General features: G+C 34.9%; 1 long non-coding RNA gene across 4 annotated transcripts in view; it reads right to left on the reverse strand.

The window, feature by feature from the left end:
* Positions 1-344: 344 nt before the first annotated feature.
* Positions 345-18,779, reverse strand: part of si:dkey-28g23.3 — a 198,238-nt gene continuing 179,803 nt past the window's right edge. For all 4 annotated transcript variants that reach the window (XR_015513463.1, XR_015513460.1, XR_015513462.1 and 1 more), the window contains one exon: positions 345-579. This is a non-coding gene — a long non-coding RNA (si:dkey-28g23.3). The remainder of the gene's footprint in view (positions 580-18,779) is intronic.

An 18,779-nucleotide genomic window follows, 5' to 3' on the forward strand; every position in this document is an offset into this window, starting at 1 on the left:
TAAATAACAGTTTACACTTTTAAAAAAGAAAGGTATCCACTGGAGTTATGTTTAGTAATGGCATAGCAGAAGCATTTTTAGATTTCTTTTACATTAATAAAATAAAATAACCTTTTCCACTATACAGCCCATATGTTGGAACCATCAATGCCGACAAAGAAAATGTATTTTTAAGAGTGCAGGCGAACTTCCTTACTGCTGAGCCATATTATTGATACAAATGAAAATATTCATGTTCTGTTGTGTTTACGTTTGATTCTTCAGTATGACAAATCCCTTGTCTGCATTTAGCCTCTGAGAATATGACCCTCCGAATGAATAAAGAACAGTTCAGACCAAGCAGCTGCAGGACAAGGGTTAAGCATTATTAAAGGGATTAGACAATGTTAGTCAATATTTTTAAGAGTCCCTTTGAATTAAGTGTGATGTCTCTCTCCAACAGGGAAGCTGGGATTTTGAGGATGTCAAGATCTGGATTAGCCGTACCATGAGGAAGTCACATGAAGATTTTTTAGATGCAGCGAACCAGCCATCCTTCACCTCACAAACGTCCGGGATATGGGTCAAACAGGTGTCATCCTGAAAGTATTTGGACACAATTGCATCAGACCAAAATGTATTTTCTTTGCATCATTTACAGAATATAAAAACAATTGGTATTTTCTAACTTTTTTAAGGATCTCACTTTCCTGTAACTTTTGTGCATTTATTTATTCATTTATTATATATTTTTTTCTTATCAGTCACAAAGAGTTAATATCAACAGTATATCATATGATTTTAATTCCAACTTGTCCTTGAAGTTCGCCGTTTAGTCTATCTTTAAAACAAGTTCCATTTATGTCATGCTTATGAATGGCACTTGTTTTAAAGAGTGGCTTAAAGTCTCCATGTCTATATGGAATCAGTGCACATCTAGCTTGATCTCACAAGAAAATGCAAGTATTTTTATGTTTTGTCAATTTAGTGGCTAATTCTTATGATTTTTAAAAGGATGCTCTGCACCCAACCCCAATCCTAAACCCAACTGTCATCGGGGGATGAGCAAATTGTACTAAATTGTATAAATGAGATCGTACAATTGCACATTTCATATGAATTAGCCACTAAATCAAAAAGTTACGAATTGCTGTGAGATTGTGTTGGCACATTTCACAAAACCTCTAAAAAATGCTGGGTACCACACAAATAATTTGTGATGGGACAACATATTGGAATTAAATTTACATTTTAGCTTTTACAAATGTAAGTGGATTGAACACAATTAAATTGCATACTATACTGCTTGTTTACACTCTAGTCTTTCTCTCACCAGATGGAGACTGAATCTGTTTAGATGCTTTGTGCTTTACGGTGGAAGATTTGCCTTAATCAGTGTATGTTGCTTGACCCCTTCAACCCAGATTTATCTTGCTAGGTGTTTAATTGAAGATGATAGGGTGCAAGTGTATGCTGGAGAGAGTGCAGATGACTGTCTATAGTCTGTGATATGACACATACACCCACTGCTGTGGTATTATTGACTTGTCTCAGCTACCAGAATGTTCTATTAACATTTTGCCCATGCTCCTACTGTAAGAACAGTTCACCTAAAATGAATATTTTCTAGTGATTTACAGACACTGTAAACAATGCAATGGTTCTACACATTTCCTTCATGTTGGCACAACAGAAATTGATTAACTTAATGGTTTTTACAAATTTAAGTGGATTGAACATAAAACAATTAAGTTGTCCCAAAATAACATAAGAATTGTGTTGTTTGAACTCATTTTTAAATAAGTAGTTTGAACAACCATCAAAAGAAATTAATGAGTGTATATTGATGGCTTCTCACAGTTTATAATGGCAGTGAATGATCCTTGAGTTTTGAAGCTCCAAAAAGAAAATGATCAAAAAATATATATTTCTACAAAATTGTTACTAACAATTTATATGGGCTAAATTTAAACAATCAAATTAAATTTAGTAACATTCAACTTAATTTGTTTGTTTAAATTCAACCCAAAATAAATAGTTTACAACCACTTACTTCAAATAAATTTAGTAAATCCAAGGAGTCCTTTTAAAAAAATGTTTGTGTGTTTTATGTAAGTTTACAAAAAAGGTCAGCCTTATCTCACGAGAAAACGCAAGTATTTTCCGTCAATAATCCGTGCAGGGAAGCCCCCACATTAAACCCCACCCCTAACCTCAACCGTCATTGGGTGATAGCAAATCGTACTAAATTGTACAAATTAGATCGTACGAATTCAAACAAATTAGCCACTAAATCAAAAAGTTACGAATTGCATTGAGATTGCGTTGAAATAGTCATAATGTATGTAGTTATTATGGTATGTAAGGTTTTAAATATAGATAATAAAGTCGTTTGGCTTACCTTTATTTTTATTTATTTAATTATTATTAGCAAAGCATACAGGCAGAAAAACAATATAATGTAATATATCAACTACCCCCCTCCCATCTCCCCTACAGTCTCTTCAAACTGAGGTATCCAATACAACTTAACAGAAATACAAAAACAAATCACAGTATCAAGTATCAATTATACAAAATAAGGCAATTTTCCTGGATCCTGATTACTGTTTTGTGCAATAAACATGGAGATTTTGTCAGCAGCTGAAGTCCAGATCAGTAATGTACACATTTGTACCAAGTTCACTCGAGCTGTGGATAATTCCAACATTATGTCCTAAAGTTACCAACCACTTGTACGTGCCAATTACTTGTACGTGGCCAAATTATGTGGAGGAAGCCAATGTTGGGCAAGTAGTTTTATTGCAGAAGTTAAGTCAGCCAGCCAAACAGCTTTTTGTAGTTAGATCCAACGTAGAATCATCACTCAGTAATAGTATGGAAGATAAGATAACACACACCTCATTCCAAAATGTTTGTACTTTTCCCACATTCCCACATCATATGAAAAAAAGATCCAAGTTACTGGTCAGGACATTCATGACAGAGAGGACTAAAGGAGGCGTTGATATGATATTTTTTGAGTGAGATCCAGTAGGTTCTATGACAAAGTGAATTAGTTGGTTATTGGGATTGGGAAAATGTTCTGCCATCCTCGCTCCCAGTCTGTGACACTTGGGCTCACCTTTATAATAGTTAAATGTTAGATGCCGTTTTTGGAACTTTGGAAACTCGAGCACCATTCACTGCCATTAGAAAGCAAAGAACAGTCAAGTTATTATGAGACATCATTTTCATTTTGGGCAAACTCTTCCTGAGTAAAGATATTGTTCAAATGATCAGAATGTTTGGTGTTCAGAAACATTTTTGATTGGTTATACATTTTTTAAAAAAAAATGTTCAAATAATTCAAGTAATCCTATTGTGCTAATAATGAGAGAACATTTTAGTCCAGATAACTTTTAATTATTATTCTATAGGGGCGACACAGTGGCTCAGTGGTTAGCACAGTCTCCTCACAGCAATAAGGTCGCTGGTTCGAGCCCCGGTTGGGTCAGTTGGCATTTCTGTGTGGAGTTTGCAAGTTCACGTAAGCACGAAATTTGTGCTATAGGTGAATTAAATAAACTAAATTGGCTGTAGTGTATTTGTGTAAATAAGTGTTTACACTGTAAAACCCAAAAACTCAAACCGTTTGAGGAAACAGATTGCAGCAAACCATTTAAGTCCAAAAACTAATCCTAATGAGTTCTGTGAACTGAATACATTTGAGTAAATGAAGCAATTTGAGCAAAGTAAAACCCGATAAATGAAAAGAACTCAAACTAGCTGAGTACTGTAAAACCCAATAAGTTAAGGCAGCTCAAAACCCTATTGAGGAAACTGATTGCAACAAACCATTTGAGTTAAAAAATTAATCTGTATGAGTCCTGTGAACTTACTCTGTTTAAGTAATGAGGTATTTAATTAATTCATTACCTTCAACACTGAGTTCAAAACTCTTTTCAAATGAGTAGAATTAACCTTTAGTCAATTTTAAGTTAACTACACTCATTTCATTTGATAAAGTTGACTGTTGGCAGTGTATGATTGTTTCCCAATACTGGGTTGCAGCTGGAAGGGCATCCGCTATGTAAAACATATGCTGTATAAGTTGTCTGTTCATTCCACTGTGGCGACCCCTGATGAGTAAAGGGACTAAGCCGAAGAAAAATTAATGAATATTCTGCTTTGTACATTTTGAACAATACTTATAGCTTTGAAATAACCTTGCTAGAACCTTCCATGTTGGCATTGGTAATTCGATTGATTTTAACATTATTATCCGGTAAGTTTAGGTTAAAGCACATTGAAATGACTGAAAATGATGCACACAGATATAAACCTAGTTCTGCATGTTTGTGAAGGTGACTTGCGTAAGCATAAACAACGCTGTTTTATTAAATTCTTTATATTCTCAAACATTCTTCAGTTTAAGCTCAACAGGCTAAATATACTACCGTTCCTATTAACACAAAGCAGAAAACAAACATCCACTCATGCACAGATATATTACTGTGTAAATATAGAATTAAACGACTGTTTAAATATTATATTGAGCTGATGGTGTTTTTATTAACCCTTGACAGAGCAGCAGTATGTGTATTTGTTTGTTGTCTGCTTCGAGAACATTGGTGTGACAGGTTGAAATGCAGTCCAGAAACATGTTGCCTAGAAACTAATAGAGTGAATAACCCAATATGTATGTGTTTGTCCTAGTATAGGTAACCATTGGCAACAGCAAAATCTCTCATCTTTCATGTTACCCTACTCATGTTTATCTTTTTAACAAGTATTTCACTGTCATTTCATGCATGAAAATATGCAATGCACAAATGTTTTTGGAATACGCAAGGCGGGTTTAATTTTATCTTCAAGCCCTTGCTTATTCATTTGTCTATTTATTTATTGCGCACGTATTTCTGAAACCTAGCAGTCTGCAAGGACCGAATGCTATCTTTTTTTAGACTATATTCATCACGACGTTAATCTATGCTCATAATTGTTCCCCTTCCACTCTGCATATGTTTTGCAAACCGTGTTTGTACAACTGAGTCAAACACAGTTGTCGCGTGTCTGAGGGGAGCTACATTTCTGCTCTGTGCTTGCATACTCGTAAATGCTCCATAAATATGGCCCAACACGGTTATGCATTATATATGTGCCCTCGTCTTAAGCCCATTCCCTTTGCACATGCCTGGCTGGGGAGTGATGGGGGCGCAGACTGCTGCTGCTGGGGGAGGTGGAGGTCATGTTAAGTTTGCTCCACTAGTCTGCATGCAAGCTCTGCTCAGGATAATCTGGCTTTTAGAAATAAGGTGCCATGTGCTTACAGTAGTAACATTTGAATTTGTGCCGCCACCGTCATTGGACACATCGCAACCTTAGATTGTCTTTTATAGTGTATTATATTGCTGTTTGATGTTGTTGGTTAAATAACACAACATTATAATAATTATTTGCTGGTCTGTTTACATGTATTGAGTGTTACAGCTTGTTATGGGATTATGAAAAATACAGTACAGACTGGTACAGACTCTTAAAGTAATATTTACAAGTAAGACCCAATTGACAGCTCTATGGCATAATATTGATTATGAGTGAAAATGGTGTCTTTGTAAGGCTTGTGCAGTGCAATGGGTGCAATTTTAGAAAGATTTAAAAGCATAAATGTGAAACATCACTTTCACTAGCATTTTACGAATACTCTCTATTATTTGCAAGTCTAAAGCATTTTTTTCCCAACTAGGACCATTTATATGGTTCTTAGATTGGCACTAGATATGGAGAGCCAATGAGCATCCCAAGTAGCTGAATATTGGCATGAAATAGATTTTTTTTTTATTTCAAATGTCGAGTCATTACCTTTACTTCTATAGTGCTAAAAAAAACCTCAAAGTTTGAGATAATAGATTCTGCGTTAAGCAGATCTAAAAGACTGCTTTTTCAGCTGATTCGAATGTTATCACTTGATTGAATAGGCATTATCAGTGGTAATCAGCTGATAGATATGGCCCAGTAAGGGCCTTCTGCGCCTACTGGTAAGGTCAGAAGACTGTTATCATCCCTCCACATGGTTAATCAGCTTTAGATCACATACGGCTGCAGCTGGAAGTTTACAAGAATTATTTATATTATATATAAAATTTCCCATTCCTCATATTTTATTTCTACCCCAACCCTAAACCCAACCGTCACAGTAATGTAAAAACAGATCAGGATCTGGAGTCTTCTCTATTAGTATAGCTGATTAACCATGATAATTATTTATATTATTATTAAATTTCCCATTCATTGTATTTTATAATGTCTTCCCCTACCCCTGCCCTAAACCCATACGTCATAGTGATGTAGAAACAGATCTGGATCTGGAGTCTTCTCTATTAGTATAGCTGATTAACAATGTGGATGAATGGTAACAACCTTCTGAGCCTACCAGTTTGCGCAGAGGGCCCCTTCTGGCCCATATCTATCAGCTGATAACCACTGATAGAGCCCATTCAATCTAGTGACAACATTCTGTTTTGTAGAGTAGCTTTGTTGCAGTGTGAAAAAACAAAACATAAGATTGTCCAGAAAATACAATTTGTTTCTTTTTCTCACATTTACAAACAAAATGTTGCAAATTTGTTTTTAAAAATGCCCGTTTTAGTGTCTGTTGAGACAATTTATAAAGTCTGGCAACCTTTTTTTAACTCTTGTGATGGAAATGGACACAACCAGACAAAATGAGAATAAAAGAAGTGTTATATTGTTATATTATTGTCATGTTTTCATCTTTTATTTTCTCCGGACGATAGATTATATATTGTTCCTAGATCTGGTGTTCCGGTAAAGGGGTGTTTTGTTTTAGATTTTTTGTTTGCTCTGTATAACGTGAAAAACAAATAAATAAATAAAAAAAATTCTGGTTTAAATATTTTTATTATTAGAATTTTTTGCAGACATTAGTTTGTATATACAATTTAAAACTTACATTTTAACAATTAGGTATTTTACATGAAAAAAAGAAACAAAGAAAGAAAAAAATCAACAACTACCAAATCATAAAAATAATAATTAAGCAAAAAAAAACAAAAAAAACATGCATTCCCCAACCAACCACCCACCAGTGCTCTCCAATGGTAAAAGAAGGTAATAAGTTTGTAGAAAAGAAATAAAAGGGACCACATTTTTTTTCAAATGACAAAACCTTGTCTATTAGGGAATACCTGATTTTTTCCAAATGTAATGTTCCCGTTAACTCTATCAGCCATAATTTAAAACTTAGAAAAGGATAATTTTTTTTGCAGAGATCAACTCATATAAAACAAACTGTTGTTGTAACGTGCAAGTCTCAACATTTATTCAGAAACTCTAAATATAACCAATATAGATTCTGGTTCAATTGGAATTTCAAATGTATCTGAAAAAACCTGTTTTAAACTATTTTAAAATATTTTAAACTCTGTAATTAGAGACTTTAGGAATCTAAAAACTGACATTTGTCACACAATGACGACAATTCTAGCAATATTTTATTCAATTTACAATTAAAATAATGAAGCCTACGAAGCACTTTAAACTGAATGAGACAATGTCCTGCATTAATAGAATATCTGTGAACCAGTTCAAGACTTTGTTCCCAAATTTCACTTGGAATTTCTACTGTACATAACGATTTTAAACAAGTAAACACATTATTTCCTCTCATAAGAAATTAAGCAGAGACACTTGAAAGTGTTACTGTTTATTCACAAATAAAATATAATTTTAAATGTACTGCTTTCCACTATGCGACTATTAAAAAAAACAAGAATTTTCCTTGTGGAACAAGTCAAACATACACTTTGTGGTAATCACCCACAATCCAAAAAGTTTTGAACTTTTGTTTAGCCTTTCGATCGCAGCTCATTTGCGAAAAACAAAGTGATGTGCTTAGTCCCCAGACCTCCAAATCAACATTTGAACCGCTCAGAACTGACACAAGTGTTAGAAATGCCAGTCTAAGTTAAAGCTGGATCAGTGGTCTTCTAATGAGATTAGATATTTCCTTTGCTCCTTGCAGGCGAAGGTCATCCCCCCTCATTGTGCTGTATTTTAGGGCTTGTCTTCGTGCCATTGAATTGAATTCCACTACATTATTAAAGAGCTTTTGAGGGATTATGGAGACACGTTTTTCGTCATGTGGGACGTGGTTAAGTTCACCTACAAAAACAGCCGAAAGTGAGCCGCTCCATTAATGCGACGTGACACGGCTGGCGTTGGGCCATGGTCTGGGTGCGGATTCGGTGCAAACAGGGCAATTGTTTTCATGCTCTTTTAATGGTTTCACTCATGCACCAGATTACAGTGCAGACATTTTCAACAGCGAGCGATTCTGTCAACGGGGAGCATCTGTCCAGGGAGTCTTAATTGCTATAATGAAATATTGAGAGTTTCCGTTGGCCTGTCAGGTGCTAGGGCTTGTGAGGGGCTCTAGATGAGGCCCCGAGGTCACTGGATACGTCTTGTTTTTTTCCCCTCCTCCTTTATCTAGAGTGACTGGTAGAGATTGACTTCATATGTTCAAATGTCATAAAAGTTTCACTCTGTGATTCCTTTCGTGTAAGATTAATTTTCGAAGGAATGCGGGACTCTTATTCAAGAGCTCCTCATTAATGCGCCTTCCATGACGGCCTCTGTCATGATGGAGAGTCTTTGCATGGTAGGGGGGCCTGCAGGTGGATTAATTTGTTCTGCCAGGTTCCTCAGGCCCCATGCTAATGAAGGGAAGAGCACGGATCAGAGCTCATGCCATGGAGAGCTGTCCAGCTCCTATGATGCCCTGCTGGAATTCCAGTCTGGATTAACCAATGACTTCCCTACTCGAAGCCCTTATTAGGCAGTGTTGGTCTCCCCATGCCATGGGAGCAATCCAGGGCGAGCGGGTCGGTGAACAGTTTGGGCTACGGAGTAATGAAGCATGGGTAAGCGAAGAGCGGCTTAGCTCCAAACAGCTCCCCTCTATTCCTTGTCTGCTTTCCCAAATTGGACGTGTTTATAATACAACACGCTCCAGAGAACAAACACAGAATGTGGAGGGCATGGGGACATCTCTCCTCTTTTCTCTGCTCCATTGTTGATGCGAGGGTGTCTGTCAAACACTGTTTCCATCAGCGCCATCATGAGGAGGTGTACACCGTACATCTGGCCAAGTGTGAAACTCGCTATCATCTACTGTACAAGATCTGCTGTTAAATCGCACCTCTTATTTGTCGCCAAACCTTTGCTTGAAAGCAAACACCATGTGATGTTAAATAGGTTATATATTCTATTCATGTTGCACTCTTAGGCCCCGTTTACACTGCCAGTTAAATGTGACTTAATTCAGATTTTTTGCTCATATGTGACACAGATTGGAACTGTTCTGACCGTGTAAACATAAAAACTGCATGTATTTGGATATTTAGAGATCGGTTTCAGGTCTACTTCAGTTGTATTGCAGTAACAGTACTGCATTATAGTAATTGTAGTAATTCAGAACCATTGCAATGGTTGTACTCCATTAAAAAAGTAGTTTCACATCAGTACTATAGATGTACTGCACTTGTATTGTAGAAGTACTTAATTTGTATTGCAATAGCGGTGTGGCAATTGTACTAGTACTTCAGTTATATTGCAGTAGTTGTACTGCATTATAGTAGTTGTAATACTTCAGTACCATTGCAGTAGTTGTACTGCAGTTGTACTTTAGTAGTACTTCAGCTGTTACTAAAACTGCAGTATCTCTTTAAAAACTGCAGTATATATTTTTTTCTAAAAAACTGCAGTCATTTTTTTGTAAGGGGTCAGTCGCCACAATTTGCTCCCACCCTGACCCGAGATCTCTCTCGTACCCACAAATTCCTCTGAATTGTGGAGGACACCATATAAACCATATGCGCAAGCTCCTCCGCCTCAAAATCATTTTAAAGTTGGGCAAACTTCGCAGATTTCGCATAGCTAAAAGCAAGACTTCCAACCCATCTTTACGCATGCGCGACTTTGTAAATTGTATGACAAGTGTACCCAAGTGTATTTATTGAAAATGGGTCACAATTAAAAGAATGTGTAAACAAACTGGCAAAAAAAATCAGATATAAGCAACAAATTGGAATTAGCATCAAGACCTGACAGTGTAAACGTGACCTTGGAAATGCATTAAGTTGAATGATGAAGTTAACAATCTCACCTTTTAGTGCCCAAAGGCTCGTTCAGTTGGTAAAATATCATATTGTGTGACTTGGGGAAAATGTTCAAATGAACAATTTATGATTTTTTTTTTATAGGAATGTGTGGGCTCACATATATTTAAGGTGTAAAAAATGAAGTATTCACTTGACACTTCTAGAATCAATAAAGTAAAGTTTTTCCAAACCCAACGTGTCATTTCATTTGTTTATATATTGTAGAGTCGTATCAGGGTGTCCGCTGGGTCTTAAAAAGTATTAACAGTTGATAAACCAATGTAGAGAAATTTAGGGCCCTTAAAAAGTAATAAAAGTCTTAAATGCTTATTTGCAAAGTATTAAATTTGATATTATTTTTAATTATGCAATGAATGGTTGTATGCTAAAGTTTGCCTGAATTATCAGGATGCTGTGTAGTTTATGAAATCAATAAATCCATTTGACATCATGCTGCTTTATTTACGGTAGTAACCGAGGCAATACCATTATTTCTGCAGTTCTATAGTCGCCAACCTGCTGAATTAGCTAGACTTAATAGATTTGTATTCAGTATATGAATAATATTTTAGATTTGAATTATTTTCTCATCTTAATATTTAGTAAATATACTGCAAGTTAAAATCTCGCCAGTGTTTCTGGTTGAAAAGTGGTTTTAAGGTTTTAAAATGTATAGAAAGAGTCTTAAAAAGGTCTTAAAAGGTACTGAGTTTTACTCTCTAATTCCTGTATATACTCTGTCAGATGTTGCACTTTTTCACTTTCAAATAAAAACCTTTTATGCTCTATTTATTTAATTTTTGGAAAACTTTATTCTCTGCGCAAACAACAAAAATGTGATTTTGTCATGTTTATCTGTATTACTTGTTCAGTCTACATATGCAGAAATACTTGACAAGGTACATTTAGATTTTAAAATGTCACGATGTTTTGCAAAAGGGTTGAAATTTAATAATGAAAGATCAAAGAATTGAGAATTTCACCTTTTCAAGGCAAAGCAGGGTTAGTTCATATAGTGAAATGTCACGTCGTGCCACTTCTTTTGTGAAAATGTAAAAAAATTAATAATGTGAGATCAAAAATGCAATAAAAAAGCTATTTAAAAACTTTTAAAGAAAACCGTGTGTTCGAGGTGTAAGGTCTTAATGACTATTTGAAAGTTACCCGGTCATATTCATTTTTAGAATCATTAAAGCTGAAATGGCTTGAAAATTATTCAAGTTTTTCAAAACCATTAGAAACCAACATGAACAGATTACATTTCTACATTTTCCTTCTTTTTTTGAATATTAGACACACTTATCATTGATCAATGATGAGTCTTTTCACTTGTTAAATGTTCACTTGGCTTCATTTTCAAAGGAAATGTTTTGGGAAACCACATAGAATTATTGTGGGGTCAATGGAAAAGCTTAAACGAAAAATGTTTTAATTATTAATGAGGTTAAATAAATTAAAAAGAATATTAAAAATAATCAATTTAACAGTAACATACATAATACTAACAGTTCGATGATTTTTGTTTGAAAAACTATATAGATGCCGGTTAAGTTTTAGAAAGAGAGTCTCTTGCCTGAAGATAATCATATTTTAGCATCTGCACCACATAAAAAGACTGCACTTGCAGATAATATTTGATTTTTAGACATATTTAAATATTAAAACAGTCCTCCTAAACTGACCAGCAGTCAGTGATTTGCAAAAGCATAGGCCAAAATTTAGTTCCCCATCAATGCATATGAAAATATCTCAGAAGTTCACATAATGGGTGGGCTAACACAGTCACTCAGAAGCTTCTTAACTGGCATGGCAATTACCAAACGCTAAAGAAAATCTCACTGTAATTATAAAAAAATAAACCCAGTCACACTGTATTAGGTCTTTCACACTTGTCTAAATCGCCTGTAATTAATTTGGAAAATACATGTGATTCTTTACATCTGAAAGAGATTACGGGGATAATTCACTCAAAAAAATAAAAATGCAATCACTATTAACTCAGCCTTAAGTTGTTTTAAACTTGTGACAGAAGATATTGTGAGAAATGCTGGAAAACAAAATGTAGCCATTGTTCCAAATGACCACCAAAGAAAAGTCAATGGAGATCGGGGAAACTTTTTCAACATATACTTTAAAAATTCAGCAATCCCATAAAAAGCATTAAAAATGATTACAAAATATTAAAACTATCTCTAAAAAGATCAAATGCATGAAAGATTTGTTACAGTTGGCCACAGTTGCACTTAGTTTATTTATACAAATTTTACTCTTATATTTGTTCTTTTTCAGCTGAGGAAATGAAAAATTTGGCCTACTGTAAACAATAAACCAGTAAAAATCTTTGAGTCATGCCTAAAGTTTTTACTCCAGTTTAATTTAACTTTAATTTAGAAATACTCTAAACTAGGGCTGCACAATTTATCATTTTGGCACTGTAAAAAATTTCATGAAATTTACGAGGAAAAAATGGCAGCTGTGTTTGTCAGAACTTAACAGATAAAAACACTGTAAAATAAACTGTTAATGAAAGCCTTAGTTCATTAAGTTATAGTACCATTTTTTTTTCCCATTCCAAACTTCCATAGAATCCTACATTTGTAACACGACCAATAGCAGGTGATGATGAGAGAGTGATATGATGAACCAGAGCTCATCACAAACAACTTTTTCCAGGAGCATACTTATATAAAGAAGATGCTCTGTGTCTCACACAACTACTAAACAGCATCAAGATAACCCAAATACAACTAAAATAATGCAATAAACATTATTTATCAACATTAGATGCAACAAAACTAATGTTCCTCACTGATGAGAAAAAAAAGAATCACTGTAACGTGAAGTGTAATGCAGGGAGTTCTGTGAAAGTAAATTTACGGTTATTAACCATATATATTAAGTTAATATACTGTTAACCAGGTTACAGGTTTTTACTGTAGCCTTTTTACAGTTTTTTTTTTTACCATTGGAATTTCTGTCATTTTTTACAGATATCGCAATGTGCACATCTCCAATAACCACATTGCAGGATCTGCAATGTAGAGTGAGGATTATGGTTGAACGTCCTTCAAAGTTCATCACATATGTCATTTATGGATTAATTGTAAAATTTGACCATAATAGAGAGATATTATTTCCATGTGTTTTTAGGATGGTGATGGTGTAAGTTTGTGCATGTAAAGTAACTTAACTAGGAGTTCTTAACTTCTAATATCACATGTAAAGCAGAAGTTGCTAAAAGTTTTATTGAAGTATGTTAATGTACTTCCAGTTGAAACTGAGTATTGAGTAATTGAATAAGAATATTTACTTGCGTCATTTCCTTGTAGCAAACTAAAGGTAAAAGGGGTTAAGATTGTTGTGGCTGAAGCCATGATACTGAGTACTGGCAGTCCAAACGTGGAAACAAATAGTCTGATTTTGATTGAAGATTACCAAAATCTATTGTTGACCTAAAAAAACAGTGTGTGCTAGTTTATGTATTAAATGTTGTATATTTATTTAGTGTTATTTACTGTCAGTTACAGTCAGTTATGCTACTGTCAGTTATTGTCAATTTATCTTTGCTCTATTTAATTAATATAATGTGATTTGTCTATTATTTTTAAGAAGATGCAAACTCCTACAAATGGATCTCCCAATCAATTTAAAATGATCAATTAATTCCAAATGCATTTAATTGCACCCTCATGATCTGCTGTTCATAAATAAATAATAAATGTATCCAATTATGATAAAAAATAAATAAATCTTTTCAAAATTTACTCAATTGATTATAGTATTCATTTTGCAATATATATGGCAGAAAGACAACATATCACACTGTCAGTTTTTCTCAGCCCTATTCTTAATGTTAATAAGGCAGTATTTCCAAGAGGTAACAAAAGTATCGAGTAGCGTTTTAAAAAAAAAATGTATCGTATCAAAACGAGAAATTCCACTCTTTTTTTTAATAATAATTTTTAACTTTTAATCGACATATTAGTGCAGAGAACTGACAGGAAATAGTTGGGAGCAGAGAGAGGGGAAGGGTTGGCAAAGGACCTCGAGCCGGGAATCGCCCTCGGGTCGCCGTGAGCACTATGGTGCTATATGTCTGCGCATTTAACCACAAGGCTAATGGCGCCGTCAAATTCCACTCTTGATTATACTAATAAAGAGCATGTGAGAGATGAATTAAAAAATAGATAAAACTTTTAAAATAAACTCAATTAATCATAGTGTTTATATTGCAATACATATATATAGCGGAAAGACAAAATATCACAATGTTAGTTTTTCTCAGCCCTATTCTTAATGCTAATTAAGGCGCTATTTCCAAGAGGTACCAAAAGTATCGAGTATCGTTTTTTTAAAATGTATCGTATCAACACGAGAATTTCCACTCTTGATAACACTAATAAAGAGCACGTAGGAGCCTTCCCCAGTATATTTTCATCCACTCACCCTCGGGATCTGCTGTTTGTGTTGGATCATGGGAATGTGTTGATACAGTTAGTGTGGTAACAAGCAGACATCACCAAGCTGACATTTTGAGTATCAGGGGTGTGGAAATACCTCGCTATCTCTCCCTCACGTCAAGCCTTGAGGGGGGAGAGAAAACGAGCGAGCGAATCTGGGGGAAGGACAAGGTGTAAAGGCCTCATCTCTCTCTCCCTCTCTCTTGCTGCTCCAAGACTGAGCCACTGGGGCTTAATACAATCTATAAACTCGTTGGTCTGTTTACGTATCAGCAGACCAAACCTCTTCAATCGGCAAGCATAATGTATATACACAAAGCATGGATGCTGTGTACACACGACAGGCAGGCAGGCCCATCGCTGGGAGCTGTGTGTGCTGTCCTAGCTTTCACAGCACACTGTCGCTTTAATAAATAAAGCACTCGCTCCAGTTGGCTGCTCAGTCAGAGCCCCGGCAAAGCCACATTGCGTGCAAACCCGGCTCACTGCTCGAGCCGTGGAGCGCTTGAGCTTAATCCAAGCTGACATGTTACAGTAAAAGTACTTTATAAAATCAATATTAAATTCACAGCCTTTGACATCCTGGGACATCTAAGATAAAGGGGAAATAAGGCGTAGGGTAAATAGTCCTGCAGCTGTGTCACTCGCTGAAGGAGGAAGACACGGGGGACCGCGGGGGGAATTAGTGCAGTGCTAGTCATGTTTTATACCAAGGTCTTGACATCAATGAAAACATTATAAAACGGCACGCAAACTCTGACGAGGAAAAAAAAAGAGAAGGAGCCAAGCAGAGGCCGAGGCGGAGCAGTCGCCGCCCCATTCACAGAGAGGGAGGAGACCGAGTGTGGAAATGGATACTACAGCAGAGAAATGTTACTGCCCTGGGTGTTTATTCTTAGGAAATTGATCTGTGTCTGCTCATATTTGTTGGCCAATTAGAACGAAGCATGCCATGATTGCAAACAAACAGTGGTGAGTGGAGCATAAGGAATTAGCATCAGTAGATTGTGGCATTAATAGATATTTAAAAACATTATATGTATTCATATTTATGCAATAGGCTTACTATACTGATAATATGTTACATATATTAATAAATTACACTGATACTGTTTAAATTAGATCAGATGTAATATTGAATCGACATTTTCATATTTTATTCTACATTTAATAGTGCGCATTCAGTTGAAGTCAGAATTATTAGCCCCCATTTGAGTTTTTTTCTTTTTTAAATATTTCCCAAATGATGTTAAACAGAGCACTTACACTGTGTGTCTGATAATATTTTTTCTTCTGGCGAAAGTCTTATTTGTTTTATTTCAGCTAGAATAAAAGAAGTTGTTTTAATCTTACACAAATAATGTTTAACAGAGCAAGGGAATTTTCACAGTGTGTCTGATAATATTTTTTTCTTCTGGAGAAAGTCTTATTTGTTATATTTTGTCTAGAATAAAAGCAGTTTTTAAATAAAAAAAAAAATGTTAAAGGGGCTAATAATTCTGACTTCAACTGTATATTAATATTAAATAATGTATTTTTTTCATTCATAGAAATGTTATTCATGTTTAACTAAAGCATACAATAATAATACATATTAATTTTTCTAATTGTTTAACTGCATTTATTAACTCCATTAATAATTTAAATACATTTAAATCATTACATTTGCAATGCTAAACTGAAAAAAATTCTATGAACAATTACTCATGACAGCATGTTTTTAGCTCATTGCAACTTATTAAACTAAGTTGATTGTGTTCTAACTTAATTTTACAAGTTACGCAAGCTGTTTTAAGTCAGTTTAACATAATATAGATTTAATGGACTCATAATGTTAATTTGATTCAGCTTAAAAATGTAAGGCAACCAGGATTTACAGTGTACAGTCTGTTTAATAAAAATGTAATGTTCACATACATTTTTAAGGAGTGCATCATGTGATGATTGATCCAATTTATTAATTGATCCAAATAGATGAGATTATAATACAAGTGTAAAATGGTCCATCAACTCCCCCTATTTATTTATTTATTTATTTATTTATTTGTTTAACACATGCTCTAAGCTTCCCTTTCAGATTTAATCAAAACTATTACCACAATTGAGTTATGAGTGACAGGTCTTTTCATGACTCCCCACTCTAAGTGCTGTTAGGCTGCAGATTTCACTGTTTGTGTAATATTGCCAGAGATTGCGTTTATTTATTTATCCTGTGGGATGGCATGTTGAGCTACAGCACGGGAGGATTATGCGTGTCCTACTTTAGCCGGAGTAATTTAGTGTCCGCAGAGGCTTGGCACGCACATTGACTGTAGCGCAGCTGAATGACTGAGGCCAGGAGAGTTTAATAGGTCATCGGCAAGAGGAGATCTGTTGTGACAAGGACGCAAGTTCTAAAAGGTCAGAGGAGAAAGAAACGCACCCCACCCGCTGCTCCCCCCACCGTCCCCCCACACCTCAACGAGCTCCAAAAACTGCCAAATCAACACATACTGCTTTATTAACCCTTCACCTCATCATTATTTAATACAGAGGCTTTGTTCTGAACTTGTCTTTTCGGCAGAAATTCGGATGCTTTTTTTAATTGGGCGGCTTGGATGGATAATTGTTCGGAGTCAGAAGATATGAGAAAATGGGATACTTGTGTATTTGCTCTCATTCTAATTTGAGCTTGAAAATGGATCTTAATTTCACACCCGACTGCAAACGAACCGTGTCGGCTGGTTGACTGACTCCAAGACCAATGACCTATATTTCAAATAGTGATTAGAAACTTGTGTTTTAAAGCAAGACACTGCAGGTGAATAGATTAACTAATATAGTTATTAACATCCACGCCTAGTTGGTTAATTGTATAAAGAATTGCAAAAAAAAAAAAATTGTATTACAAGTTTTCCGGGATGTTGAACATGCAAATAAGACATAGTTTTGTATTATGAAATAATTTGTGCTAATTTCAACACTCTAAGAAATTTTGGTTATTTAAATCCTAATTTGGTAAAATATTAAATAACCCAAACATTGCATTAAATTGTCCTTTTAATTTAACAAAAAATAACCCAATAGTTGGGTTAGTCCATATTACACCCAGAATTGGGTTGAAATAATGCGCCTGTTTTGAGAATATTAAAAAAAACCTCTTGTTTACACAGAAGATATGGGGAATTTTTATAACTCTATAATAATTCAAATAAAAATAATAATCAGGAAATATATACTACAGGTATAGATAAGAAAAAACATCTGTGAATTTTGGCCTGTGTCAGTACTGCCGATGTAGATATTTCTGGCTTTAAAAATGTATTTAATTTAAACTCTACAAACAATAACTGTTACCATAAAATAAATAAAATGCATTTTGTTTTTTGTAAACTCAAACTGGTATTCATGAATGAAGGAACTTCATGATGACTCAAAATCTCAAAATTGACAGGTGCATAAAATAAATCTGTGTTTAGAGTAAATGAGAGAGGTGGAGTATCTTTTTAGTCACATTAACCCTGCAGACGTTGAAGATCTCCTGATGTTTGCACACACTCTTGTGTTTCCACACTGTTGTTTTGCTTTATTTTGATTCTTGCTCTTCCATGCGATACGCATAGCTCTGCATTTAGCACTCACATTGATGTTTCATGGGTACTAATGCACCCTAAAACAGGATGTCTGTTGCTTCAGAGGCACTCAGAGGTGAACAAGGCAAAAAAAAAAAAAAAAAAATCGACTCCTGCAGAACTGCCAATGCTAACGTCAAATGGATTTATTTATGGAATTTCTAAATATGAATCGGAAAGAGGTACTTGCTTGGTTTTACTGAGTGTTTTATGATTTTATATGTGAATGCAGAGTTATATTTTTAGACATATTTCTCAATGGATTTCCCAAAGCATCTTTTCCTGTTGCTAATCTTTACAACACAGGAAGCAGATTTTTCTGAATGCATGAATGAGCTGACCTGAAAATCAATGTACATGTGTACACTGTTATACTATCTTGCAACACTAACAGAGAAATAGAGTTAAGTAACGTAGCTGAGCTGATTTTTCCCACAACCAACTCTATTTTAGTGTACTCACACAGAGGCAAATCTTCCATACTGAATTATCATATTCATATGCTATGGGACTAACAATTACCATAACTATTTGGAGCATTAATTTAGCAGTGTGGGCTATAC

The sequence above is a fragment of the Danio rerio genome, chromosome 17 (assembly GCF_052040795.2).
Source record: "Danio rerio strain M-AB ecotype USA chromosome 17, GRCz13ab, whole genome shotgun sequence".
Classification (NCBI taxonomy): Eukaryota; Metazoa; Chordata; class Actinopteri; order Cypriniformes; family Danionidae; genus Danio; species Danio rerio.